This window comes from Otolemur garnettii, unplaced genomic scaffold (genome assembly GCF_000181295.1).
Source record: "Otolemur garnettii isolate 467f Iridium unplaced genomic scaffold, OtoGar3 scaffold00032, whole genome shotgun sequence".
Lineage (NCBI taxonomy): Eukaryota > Metazoa > Chordata > Mammalia > Primates > Galagidae > Otolemur > Otolemur garnettii.
In genome coordinates, this window is record NW_003852427.1 from 15,975,498 (window position 1) to 15,989,705 (window position 14,208).

At 36.8% G+C, this 14,208-nt stretch overlaps 1 pseudogene; it reads right to left on the reverse strand.

Annotated features, from left to right (window-relative positions):
* Positions 1–3,296: 3,296 nt before the first annotated feature.
* LOC100953551 lies at positions 3,297–3,898 on the reverse strand (annotated as a pseudogene).
* Between the last annotated feature and the right edge of the window lie 10,310 nt (positions 3,899–14,208).

Genomic DNA, 14,208 nt, shown 5'->3' on the forward strand with positions numbered 1-14,208 from the left:
TGGTGTACATGTACCACAATTTATTGATCCATTCATGGGTCAATGGGCACTTGGGCTTCTTCCATGACTTAGCAATTATGAATTGGGCTGCAATATAAACATTCTGATGCAAATATCTTTGTTATAAAGTGATTTTTGGTCTTCTGGATATATACCTAGTAGAGGAATTGCAGGATCGAATGGCAGGTCTATTTTCAGATCCCTAAGTGATCTCTAAACAATATTTCTAACACAAAGAAAAGGTAAGTGCTTGAAGTGGATACTACATTTACCTTGATTTGGTTATTACACAGTATTTATGCCTATATCAAAACATCACATACATCTCATAAATATATACTATTATGCACCAATAAATGAAAAAATTAAAATATGAAAAAAAGTGATGCATAAATCATGACTCAGTCACTATGAGAAACTATTTCTGACTAACTTTCAGTTAAGCAAAAACATTTACTTTTAGGCAGGGGCCTTCTGATACATGTAAACTTTTACAAAGTATCATATTTTTAACTTTTGGTAAATTATAATTTATTTTGAACAATCTAAGTTTCAATTAAATCCCCATCCCTCAGTGATCTTGACATATTTAATTTTAATTTTTAAAAGTTTGTTAACATCCAGATGTTTTAAACATCCAGATTTTAAAATCTATGTTTTAAATTAGAAAGGTATCTTAGAAAATTATTTAATGACTATGCTTTAGATTGTACTCTGTCTTCTGACGTACTTATGTTGCTGAAAGGTTTTACACAGTATTCGATCTTCCCTTGGTAAAGTCCAAAAGAATTGATCACTAGAAAAGAGTTATTTTGTTAAGTAATATATAAAAAATATTTTTAATTTATTAAAAGTTATCTGGAGTATGGCTCGGTGCCTGTAGCTTAGCTGCTAGGGTGCCAGCCACATACCCCAGAGCTGGCAGGTTCGAATCCAGCCCAGGCCTGCCAAACAACAATGACAACTACAACCAAAAAATATCTGGGCGTTGTGGTGGGTGGCTATAGTACCAGTTACTTGGGAGACTGAGGCAAGAGAATTGCTTAAGCCCAAGAGTTTGAGGTTGCTGTGAGCTATGATGCCATAGTACTCTAACTAGGGCAACAGCTTGAGATTCTGTCTCAAAAATAAAAAGTTATTGGAATAAGACAATTTTCTTATTATGATAGACATTTCTCAGGGGACCTGAACATGATCTTGAAAACAAAATGAGGCTGGGTGCCTGTGGCTCAAGTGGCTAAGGCGCCAGCCACATACACCTAAGGTGGTGGGTTCGAATCCCCAGCCCGGGACCGCCAAACAACAATGGTGGCTGCAACCAAAAAATTGCCGGGCGTTGTGGCGGGCACCCTGTCATCCCAGCTACTTGGGAGGCTGAGGCAGGAGACTCGCTTGAGCCCAGGAGTTGGAGGTTGCTGTGAGCTATGATGCCATAGCACTCTACCCAGGGGAATACCTTGAGGCTCTGTCTCAAAAAAAAAAAAAAAAGAAAGAAAGAAAACAAAATGAGTCCTCTATAATGTACTGAGTATATTCAACTCAGATACAAGTAGAGATAGTCCAGTGGCTCTTGACACCAACAAAAACATTACCTAGTGGAAGAAAGAAAGACAGATCCTTCTAATTGTATAATAGTGAAAAGATCCTTGCATAATTACAGGGCCACAGTGACAGCTGTGTACAGTGTCCGCTATCACACACCACAGGTGGTAATTTACCTATGTTCTTCCCTTTCATTTGAACGGAAAACAGTAGGGGGTGCCCCTTCTGAATACTATATAATTGCAGACATTTTAAGCAACTATCATTTAAGATTTCTTGTTTTAATATTGTGTAAAAATATGGATTTCTTTTATGCTGGACTTTCCTACCCAACAGAGCTTTTAAGTGCTATCCTTAAAGTATTTATCTGACTCCTTGCTTTTCCTCTGATCTTGTTATTATGTGCGTGTTCCCAGGCACATGAGACAAAATCTCCTTGGTCGTTGAGCTATGCGTCTAACAAAATATTGGATAAAATATCATATGTTCCTTAACATTCCTTAAATGTAGTAAAGATAGGGGCATAAAAGGGCTAGATATCAAATGCACTTTTGAATTCGGTTGTATTTCGTAGACACTGAGTTCAGCAGTTATTTTTACTTGTAAATATTTTCAAAATGCTTTCAGTATACATTTACTTATCAGGGAAGTTCCTGGCTTTCAAATCTCAACCTGGGAAGAGAACGGAGGGCTAGGAAATAAACAAAAAGAGCTCCTGCAGAATTCAAGCCACTGGTTTAGGACTTTACGATATGTTTAGGAAAAGCTCTGGCTTTTGGTCGGAAGCTCTTACTTAACACAAAATTCCTTTTTTTTTGTTCTATTGTTATTTTTAATTGATACATTATATTAAATAGTTATATTTAATGTAGTTATGGAGTACAATGTGATATTTTGATACATACAGGCAATATGTAATGATTAAATCAGAGAAATTAACATACCTATCATTTCAAAAGTTATCATCTCTTAGTGTTGGGAACTTTCAAAATTCATTCTTCTAGCTATTAAAATTATAAAACAAACTGTTGTTAATTATAGTCACCGTAGCACACACTTCGATAAACCAATACATAAAATAATATTTTTTCCCTAATATATGTGTAATTAGAAATATCAAAGGAGATAAGACTCGCCAGGAGAAAAAAGATGTATTTGTGTCATGTACCACCTTAACTTACTTACCTTTCTACTACTTGTATAGACTACCCAAGTTTTCTGCTTTGTAATTAAAATGACCTCACCCTTGGATCTCCCAGGACACTTCATAAAAAGAAATTTACATTATGATAAGTGTTGATATTAGACATGTTTAATAATTGGCATTAATACCAGCCAGGAGCAAAGGCTTGGAGCTCGTTCCCTGTGCTGGTCATTAACTTCTTAGCTGGGGGATTCTGGGGAATTTTAGGGCATCCCAGTGCATAGGGTGCTAAGATGACTGAGAAGTGCTCAGAGAACAATGGCAGTAGTTGCTTGTCAAGCAGTGTGAAGGTACATGATATTTCAACAAGCGATCAGTGTATTTCAGTATAGAGACCATTTCTCATTCATCTCAAAACAGTAGGACCTCCATAGTTGACCACCTCTTCATATTGACCACCTCTGGAAGTTGACCTAATTTTCTTCTTTTTTTTTTTCTTTCATCCAGCAAGAAGCCATAACTTTATTAATGATAGAAACAGCGCAAATTTCAAACCAAGCTGTAGGTACTCTTTTGAAACACCAAAAAAGTCCTCATTTGTTTTTGATAGTTACATCGTTAGTTCCATAATAGCATTTACAATATCTGTACTGTTGTTCTTCAGAGCTCGGACGGCCTTTGCTCTCCACACATTTGCTTGTGACGTGACCAAGTCTGTGTCTTTAACTTCCACACCTGTTTCATCAACCTCTTCCTCCTCACTCTCCTCTGGTACAGTTGGAGTCTGTGTGTTTTCTTGAATGGTTGAAAGACCTTCACCTGGAACTTTGACTTTCTCAGCAGCTGCTCGTGGTGCCTGCTGAGCTAAATCCTCAATCTTGGCTTCACCAAAAACTATGTCTGGTTTTGGGATGACATAGAGGAGATTGTTAGATTTCCAGATAATGGCTCTAGTAACTCCTGTAACTTGTGGAAGACCCAGTTTGGACATAGCCTTCCGTGCCTTCTTTTCACTCTGTTTTGCTTTACTGCTGGTTCTTCATCGATTTCAGCTGCTGGGGCCAGCGGTGCTTGCCCTTGCTGTGTAGAATCTTGCTCCTCTAGCTCTGGTACTGATTCATCATCAAATTCTGTCCCAGACCCTGTCTCATCCTGAGCCTGTGGCAACTCCTGCTCTGTGGCCGGGACTGTTTCTGTGGCTTTACCGGCCATGTTGTGCAGGGACGGTGGAATTAATTTTCATAGACTGGACATATCAGTACAGTAGGCCTAGTTCCTTATGTCAACCACCTCCCTATGTTGACCAGTTTGTCACAATCCCAGGGGTCAACTTGCAGAAATTTCTAACTGGCAGAGGACCAGGCAAGTTGTCAGAAACTCAATAAGTAGTCTTTGAATTTAATGTGATTTTTGCCTGAACGTTTAGCAAAAATTTAGATTTATATCAGTGTATATTTCACTTACAATTCAGTCCCTATAATGTTTCAAAAGCAGGATTTAAAAGAAATGATTTCAACATGGACAGGGTGGAGAGAAGAGGACATTGTAGCCAGAGGACTCAGCTTGGACAAGCAAAGTTTGGACCCCAGATTCCGTTTGCGAGGTATCTGTCTTTGCAGTTCAACGAAGATGTCAAAGAGATGGATAAAAATAACTTTAGTTATTTTAAGGGTTGCATTCTTCTGTTATGAATTAAACAAAATTAGGGCATTTGGAATGTGTTGGGGTTTTTCTTTTCCATTTGCATAATATTTGTGTTTTCTTTCAGTCAAAATTCAGTTTCCTTTCCACATACTTTTGTGCCCCAGTCTGTTGGCAGCCTAGTCACTGGAAAAGATGCAGGAAAGTTCGAGGAAGAAACTAAGAGTTTCGGGTTGTCTGCTTATTTTTATCTATGATTTATGATCAGCAAAGATAAAAGTCCCCAAGTAGAGTCATATATCACTTAAGGAAGAGGATACGTTCTGTGAAATGTGGCAGTAGGTATTTTGGGGAAATCACGGAATGTACGTCTACAAACCCAAATGCTACAGCCTCCTCCCTACACTCACGCTGTAGGGTACAGCCTGTTGCTCCTGAGGGACACACATGTACAGCGTGATACCGTACTGAGTTCTGTAGGCAACGGTAAAGCAGTGGTAAGTATCTGTGTATCTAAGCAAGGAGACTGTGTATCTAAGTACAGTCAAATTAAAGTATTATAACCTTACGGGTTCGTCGTTGTATGTGCTATGTGCTCTATCATTGACCAAAATGCCATTGTGTGGCATATGACTACTGTAAGAGGCCACATGTAATATGTGCAACAAAGATGCTCTTGCATAATTTTTCCAAAAACTGAGTTATACCATGAGATGTATCTTAGATACTTAGAGTTGAGGAAGAGATAAATCCATTGAGCTTCTGTATTTAATTGTAATCGTGGCAAGTAAGGTTCTTTTCAGGTATACTTCATTAGCTAATGAAATTGGTGAGCATCACTTGAACACGTGCCGGGTTCAGTCCAGTATATTAACTAGGGCTCATTACTGTGGGTTTGTATTCTATTTAAAGAGAGGACACACAAAGTTCATCTCTACTGTCAGCCCAGCTTCTTTCTCCAACATGTAAACAGTCATCTCTAAGTTTCAATTTACAATGAACATGGAGCTTGGCATTTATTATTTTCATATGTAATCGAATTCAGACGTGATTCCCTTTAGGAAATTATGAGATCTTCTTTCCTTCCCTCCCTCCCTAACCTTTGTTCTTTTGTTCTTTTTATTCTTTCTTTCTTTCCATAGTTTTATCGAGGCCTCACTGGCACCTATTTAACATGTGCAGTTTGGTATTTTGACTTACTAGTAAGCATCCCTTACCAATAATCCTCCCAAATTTCCTTGTGTCCCTTCACCCTTTATCCCTGTATATTTCCTTCTATCCTCCCTCACAAAACCTCCGTCTTTGAGAAACTACTGCTCTACTATGAAAGTCTTCTTATTTGAAAGTTCAGTATTACAGATTCTGATTTTTATTAAGAAATTTGAATGCCCAGTTTAATTTACACATGTTTAGAGTGCAGGTTGGTTAGCTTTCTATGGCAAACAGAACAGCATAAATACAATTCAATCAAATGCACGTAAGCTGAAAGAATGTCCAAATAAGATAAGTAAGCTCATTCACAATGGTAGCTGTCATTCTCTAACTCAGGTGTCCTCAAACTACAGCCCGCAGGCCACATGCAGCCTGCCCAGGACATTTATCCGGCCCGCCAAGTGTTTTTGCCGCTGCTGCCTGTCCTGCTTAGCAGCCCTCTTGTCCCAGGGCCCACAGTCCGGCCCTCCACTGAGGGACAGTGAACTGGCCCCCTGTTTAAAAAGTTTGAGGACCCCTGCACTAGAGAAAACTAATCCTTTATGTTTAATGTCTTTAAGTATCTACTCAGAAACATAGATTCTGGCACATTGGATTTTCGCCAGTTTAGGCAATAATAAGACCAACATTTTCAATCATACCGTAAGACATTTATTTATAGGTCAGGGCAGAATGGAAATATTGACCTTTAAAATATGGGTCCAGAATTTGTTGTTATTAAATGGTAAGAAATCCACGTGGGTGGTTTAAAGTACCTTTTATTTTTTAACATTCTTTTATTTAGTTTTACTTTTCCTTACTTTGGATTTGAGTCAAAAGGTGAAAAAAGTAGTTCCTGGTGTATATTTTAGCAAATGCAGTTTCCAGTGCATGCTCTCCAGTGAGGCAGGGAATTGACTCTGCCCTAGGGAAGGGTCTGCAGAAATCAGGACTCCTGTGTGTCTCTGGATATGTGATTGTGAAGAAATAGAATAGAAATAATATTTTCTTTCTGGACATCTTCTCTTTTTGTATCAGTAAAATGCAAATAACAGTTACAAAGTTGTGTTAAAGAAAAGAGGGTACTTGAAAAAAGAATCTGGCCCGTAATGTGTAGCACTTGGAATAGTAGCTATTAGATAAAAACCTTTATATCTTAGTAGTATTTGAATCAAAATGTGCACATATATCTTCCATCCCCAATCTACTTGCCCTTTAGAAAGTGGCCATTGATTTTTTGAACTCTGGAAGGTATAGCTGTGTCTGGTCAAGAAAATCTCTTGGATTGTCAGGCTATTGAGTTAGCTGCCAGGAAACAACCAGCAGAGGGTTACCTCTGATTAGAACCGACATCTAAGACTTTTAAAAATGAGTTCCTTCCCGGCCTGCACATGCACTCCATTTCATTGTTTATAGAATTGCAAACCCTGTTACCTAAAATAGCACAGACACTACATTTACTTTCTGCTGACAATTAATACAATTAAGAATAATTAGAAGTTCAGGCACTACTAATTTTCTCATAAAGTGTCCTGCAATGATGCTAGTTCCACACGTCTAAGGGCTGGTGCTCTAGCCCTGGATTATCTGTTCTTATTTCATGAGGGGAAAGTAGAGAAATTGAGAATACCATGAGATGCAAGTGCGTGATATAAAATGTAGCAAAAGCAGGTGGCAGTGGTGGAGACTGGGGAGGAAGACTCCTGGCCCTTTGCCATAGTAGTTCCTGAAGCACTGATTTAAGAAGAAATCTTTGTGCATAAACTGAACAAAGAAATAAGTGTAGTCTGACCACTTCTTCTTTCCTGTGTGTTTGTTTTTTTTCCCCTAAAGATAGGGTGTTGTTCGGTTGCCTAAGCAGCAATACAGGGTTGTAATCACAGCCCACTGTAACCTCAAACCCTTGGCTCTAGGGATCCTCCAGCTGTCTCCTGAGTAGCTGGGACTATAGGCACATGCCACCACACTCCTAACTTATTTTTTCCCTTTTGTTTTGTTTTTATAGAAATGGGAGAGGAGCTCTTCCTACGTTGCCCAGGCTGGTTTCAAGCTCTTGGCCTTAAGTGATACTCCTGCCTCCTGAAGTGCTGGGACAATGGGCATTGGTACTTTGTTCAGCCTGGTCTGACTTCCTGAGACATGGGTTGCCCCCCCAATCTGTCTCCAAGTACCTGTCATAAAATCTGATTTTTTAAATTTAAATTTCATTTTATGGAGCTATAGACTTAAAAATAATCAGATTTTAAAATCATTTAATAATAGTACACATATTTCAGAGATAAGAGGTAGTAAGTAATATTTACTAAACAACTACTACTTGAGTTATTTGTATGCAAATGCTGGCCTAATGCTCTAAGAGAGTTTAGTTGCCATTAAGGCCCCTTAGAGGTATGGGGAGCAAATGTTAGCAAAGAATAAAAAGATTCTGAATGTGTGTGTCTGTGTCTGTGAAGGAAGGATTGCAGAGTTCCAAACCAGAATTGAAAACGCCAAGCTTGAGGTGTTGAAGCCCCTTAAAAATTCTGTTTAACTACTCTCAATTCACACAGGATAGCATAACTTGGGATATGTTCTTGCTAAAGTCATATAATCCACAAGTGCAATGGAGGTGAAACTGTGTGCATAACCCAATGCATATTCAGAAGGAGTTGAGCTTTCCTCCCCCCGACGGTCACCCATCCTTCATTCTGTACACCCTTGGGTGCTCTCTGATGGTCTCATTTCCTAGATACTTTAGGCTGTGTGCCCTATGTGGAAATATATTGAGCTATCAGAAAGGCAAAGGAAGTCATCTATTCTGGACTATTTTAGTTCAAATATTTCTGATTTTTGCTTGAGAATCTTTTCTTGACAAATCAGGCAGAATTTTAAGATGACTAGAAAAAACAAATAGAGCCTTAAGAGCCTCTAAACAAGGATTTCTCCTAGTAGGATTGTAAAATGTTTTTAAAGTTTCTTTTATCTGTTTTATGAATTTAGTCTTTCTAGCCAGATAGATGATGACATTCTTTTAAATTGTATTTACTTCCCTTTAAAATTTTATACAAATTTGCAGTTCTAATATTCACTATTGTGTTGGATTTTTTTAAAAGTAATTTTATATTGAATGTTAATAGAATCTCTAGTACAAAGATCAAGACATCTGACCCTAAGGGTCAGGATAAAGACTACCTGGTTGACAGTATTGACATCACGCTCTATAATGGTTTTGTGTGCGTTGAGTTACTGAGATGATCAGTGGAGGGCACATACTGAGTGGCATAATCTTGGTTTGATAACTATGTTCTGTTTATTTTTTCTTAATTGACAAAGAGTTACAATTAAATTTCACACCTATATTAATAAAAGTGCCTTTAACAAAAGTTTTGCTTTGATAGAAAATGTATATTATAAAGATAGTAAGTGAAGTGGTTAATTAACTATTTTTTATTTTTATTTTTTTAATTTTTTTCAAAATGTAAGTCTTTGTTACTGAAGGCCAACCCAGCAATGCCCAGCTTCATGAGGGCATGTGGTGTGACTCACAATTGTGAATACAAAATAAGCATAAAACTGGGCTAGTGCCTGGGCTGCTTTTGAAGACACTCTGTGACATAAAATCTGACTTGTTTCTAAAAACGTAAGCCACATTTTTTTTTCTGAAAATGTTTCTCTTCTCTCTTTGCCTTGCCCCCAACTTCTTGCCTTCTTGGGGCTTGTTACTGTCTAGGTAACATGCGACTGGGGCCTAACTGGACTTTGAGTAGTGGACCCTCTGTCACAACCACTACCTGGGCCTGAGTCTAAGCGTGTGGCCTCTGAAGCCTGCCTGACCTGGCTTGGGGCCTATCTGTAGCACTGAGTGGTGGCCTGTTAGCAGCTAAGTCAGACTAAGTTAGCTCACAGGTCTCCATAAAGGTATAGACACTGGCCTGAGGGGATGTGGTTCAGTCGACTGCAAAGAGTCAGAATTCTGAGATCCCCCAGAAAGTCTAGCAATTTTTTTTTTTAAGAGATAGTCACCCCCGGTAGAGTGCTATGGTGTCACAGCTCACAGCAACCTCCACCTCTTGGGCTTAGGCGATTCTCTTGCCTCAGCCTCCCGAGTAGCTGGGACTACAGGTGCTCGCCAAAACGCCCAGCAATTTTTTTTTTGTTGTTGCAGTTTGGCCAGGGCCAGGTTTGAACCCACTACCCTCAGTATGTGGGACTGACGCTCTACTCACTGAGCACAATTTTTAAAAACAATTTTCTCATAAAAGTAATTTAGGTATGGGTACTGATATTTGTGCTAATGCATCCTGATCTGATTCCAAAGCAAAAATAAACGAGCACTCTTTGGGATACAGGGTTTTGGTCATGGACTTAAGGACTCTGAAGCCATATGTTGCTTCTAAACTGGGGAAATAAAAACTATATGCACTAAATTGAAATTGGATTTTCTCTAATTAAAATGCTAATAAGTTTTAATGACTTAGAGTACCTTAAGAAATGCTCGAAAGAACTCGTAATTAAAATAGTAATTATTTTAAAAAATTCTGATAAATATTAAAACATATAAAATTGTTTTTACTTTACATTCTCAAACTTGGGCACCACTTCCTTTACTCCCGTTGCCTTTCACTACCTCCAACCCTTTTTTCTTTTTGAGATAGATGCAGATAAGACTTGTTGGCCCCTTACTCTGCAAGATAGCAGGCTAAGCTGAAATGATACATATTCTCACTTCATACTCTCAGCGTTCCTGTGGAGTAAAAGGGAGCTTTTCATCTCCTTTTGCTGGATGAAGACATTTTGGAGTAACCTTATGATTTACCTCCACAAAGGAGGAACAAAAAATTTCAATTGCTGTATCTAAATGTATTGTTTGCCTGCCACTTAGCTGACACTATATTTGGCATCCAATAAGTGGATGGTCTCTGGATTTTTGTACTTGGTGCAGAGCTCACCTACATTCCTGGCTTCCCTGCAGTTAGGGGTGACCAGATAAATGTGTTCTGGACAAGGGAAAGTGGTAGTGTTGACACAGAGGATATACAACTTCTGGGCTAAAGCTTTTAAAAGTGGGTGTGCCCACTCCATGTTCTTTTCCACTTTTGCCGACAGAGTGAAAATTACAGCAATCCTGTTGGAGATACTAAACCCAAAAGATAAAAGGAGACTTTGTAGCTGAATTAACCGAGGGAGATAATCTACCTACTGGAGGTCTCTGAACTCCAGCAGTAGATTATTATATAAAATAGAAATTCACTTTTATTGTGTCTGAGCTATTGTACCATTTTTGATTTCTCTGTTAAAGTACCTTCTCTTATATACACATGTATATTAATGCTTATTTGTAATTTTTCTTTATTTCCATTCTCTAAATTTCCAAACATATTCTAATAGAGGCACTTGACTCTCTTGCTACTGATATAAATTAGAAGCTATAGTTTTCTATTGGTTATGCAGTAGATGTCAATCTTACTATTTTCCATTCACTAACCTTTCCATAATTTATGGCACACGCTCTTCGCACTGAATTAAGGTAATTTGTGGTTATCACTATGTTAAAAAAAAATACAGAGAGATAAAAAGCTTACTTCTTAATAGTTTTATGAAAAGGGTACTAATAGCTTTTCCTTCATGCATCATTGAAAATACGCAATGAAGATTCACACCGATAAATATATATTATAAAAATAACATAGGTATATGTGGTTAGTCTACGACACGTAGTAGATGATCTTTAGCAAATCCACAGATGTGAAAAGAACACTGTTTATGAGTAGGAAAAACTGGGAACTTATTCCACAAGTGCGACGAGCTGCAGAACCTTGATCAAATCACTTTGCATCAACAGAGCTTGACTTCAAATACGTAATAATTGATGATACATACTGAGTGTTTTCTCTGTATCAAAAAATGGCCTATCTTCTTTCTGCATATTAATTCATTTCGTTTTCACAATGTTATGGGACAATAATATTTTCCCATTTTGTGGAAGAAAAATGTTAAAGAGACTTGACAACTGGTAGGTGGCAAAGCTGGGACCAACTTGTCAATCCGTCTTCAGAGTAAGTATTATTAGCCAGTTTGCCAGTGATTCTCAAATCAGAGTACGCATCAGAATCATCTGGAGAGGTTATTACAACACTAATTGGTGGACCTCACGCCCAGAGTTTCTGAGGCACTAGGTCAGGGGTGGTGCCTGACAATTTGCATTTCAACCCAGTTTCTGGGTGCTGCTGATTCTTGCTGGTTCAGGGACCACATGATGAGAACCACTAGGGTCTAATACATTACCTTTCCTCTACGGAATTTTGAGGATCTATGATTTCTTTTACATGTGTGTTCATTCAAATTAATTAAATCACATGATAAGAAAATGCTTTCAATACTCAGCTTTCATATTTGAAAAAGATAGCTTAAAATGTATGAAAGTGCATTCTTCTTATTTTTTTCTTTAGTTTATTAAGACATTTTAATTATAAACAAAAGAACACTTGTCTTATTTGAGCCAAAGGTACAATACTTAGGTGCTGATTCATTTTCTTAGCTATCTGATGCCCATACTAGCACTTTCACATTTTATGCTCCTCTTTGCAAACACCTTTATTTCCAGTTTATATGCTATTGATAATCCATGCTGTCAGATTTTAATATTTGCCATCTTTTCCCAGTTTTGAAAGATTCCTTGGAAAAACAAACAACTTCCTCGCTCCATAGTATTTAATGAGTTCTGTTTATAACCTTTGAACTATAATTTTAGAGATTGTGAATGATTTTTTTATACATCCTGTATGAAATCAAGGTTATATTTGTGGACAGTTTGAAAGAAGTAGAAAATGGAGAAAGAAAGAAATATTAAAAAATGAGGAAATATGCAATATTAATTGAAGAGAACCTATAGAAAAAAATCTAAGAGTAAAAATTTACATATTTAAACAATTCTTTCTGAATTCTATACAATTTTTATTTAAATTTAAATGAAATGTATTTTTTATACACAAAATCATTGCCTATTAGATAGCTATGTGGTGACAATGCACATTTGTGTAGCCAGGAGCTATCGTATAAAGACTAGAATGTCTTATGCCAAGAGTGTTTTTCACAGACTCCAATAGAAATTTTAGTTTTTTTTAAAGTAAGAAACTTTGATTCACATAGCTTCAAAATATAAGTCCAATAAACATCCCTAAATAGAAATTGATGAAATGCAAAAGAGCATGTTGGTTTTACTGATGTTAAAGTTTTTGTGCATCTTGGTGATCTAGGAGGGACATCTTCCTCAAAACTGTTTGCCTTGTAAAGCATCTGGGGGGGTGGAACCATGACCAGGGAGAGAGGGTCTGAAATATTAGAGGGATATGGGCTGGAATGGTCAAGTAAGAAAAAAAACAAGAATTAAAAATAAAATAAGTGAAAAGGAACGTATCCTAATTAAAACCACTTTTCTATCTTTTAGAAGCTCCAAAATGCACATAGATGAAAGCGGAGCTGCTTGTTTTACTAGTTGCCTGGCCAATCAATACCATCCTGGAAGCAACAACTGTGTAAACACAGAGCCTCCAGCAAACTCTTTGTAGAGCCACCTGCACTCTGATCTACAATGAACCGCAGTGACATTTCAAACATTCTCATGAGAAGTTTTCTACTTTCTCAGGATACAACATTCCACATTGCCCGTATGATTATTGGAATATGTTCAGGGGCATTTTCTAATTCCAGAATATGCAGACAGTGTTTTCAAATCACAGAAAATACATTCATCCTTGATTTCGAACATACAAAGCTCTGATATAATGCTATTGCTATTCCAAAAAGAATACTGAAAGAAATATAATCTGCTCCTGATAATTACTATTGCATGTGTTCCTAATCCATATTATTAACTGCCTTTTTTCCTAAGTTAGAGGCTAAAAAAGTTATATTTTGTTATAAAGTTGATCTTCTTGTATCATACTTTTAGAGATTTCCTTTGCAATGAAATAAAGGATTTTTTTGTTATTATAAAATAACTGATTTAAATTTTTACCGAGGAGAGATTTATAAGTAGTTTTTAAAATAAAATAGATAACAATTAATGCACGCTTTATGCTATGTATTATGGTAGGTTTTTATTCATTGACTTAATGTTTACTACATTAATGTGAAGTACGTATTATCAGGATTTCATGAGAAAACTAAAAATTAGAAAAATTAAGTAACTTTCCCTAAACAACCAATAGGTGTCTGAGCATGAACTTGAACCCAATTCCGACCCATAGCTTAAGTTCAAAGGGTCATTTATTTCCCTTCATTGCTATTTTTCATGGGTACACACTAACTTTATTACCTGAGTTCTGACTTTTTTCATATAAGATAAATTATGTAGTAACATCGGTCTGGAGTAACAAAAATATTCCATGACCATTAAAATATTTTAGATATTGAAATTAGATATTTAAAAATACAATCCATAAGTAAATTGTATGGTGGTAATTGTGTAAATTTAAAGTTTTCATCTCCATGGACAGACTTTCATTGGAGGCGTCTGTGATTTTGTCAAATGTGAAATAAAATAAAATAACTCATTGTGCATTTATTTGTAATTTTAACCTTATTAATTATAGTTTTTCTTGTATATTAGTGAAGTGGTTGTACATGATAGAAAATAGTAGTTATTTATTTGTACTTACTGGATGCCAGACATTATTTTATTATTAATCCATTAGTAATAAGTTAAATAA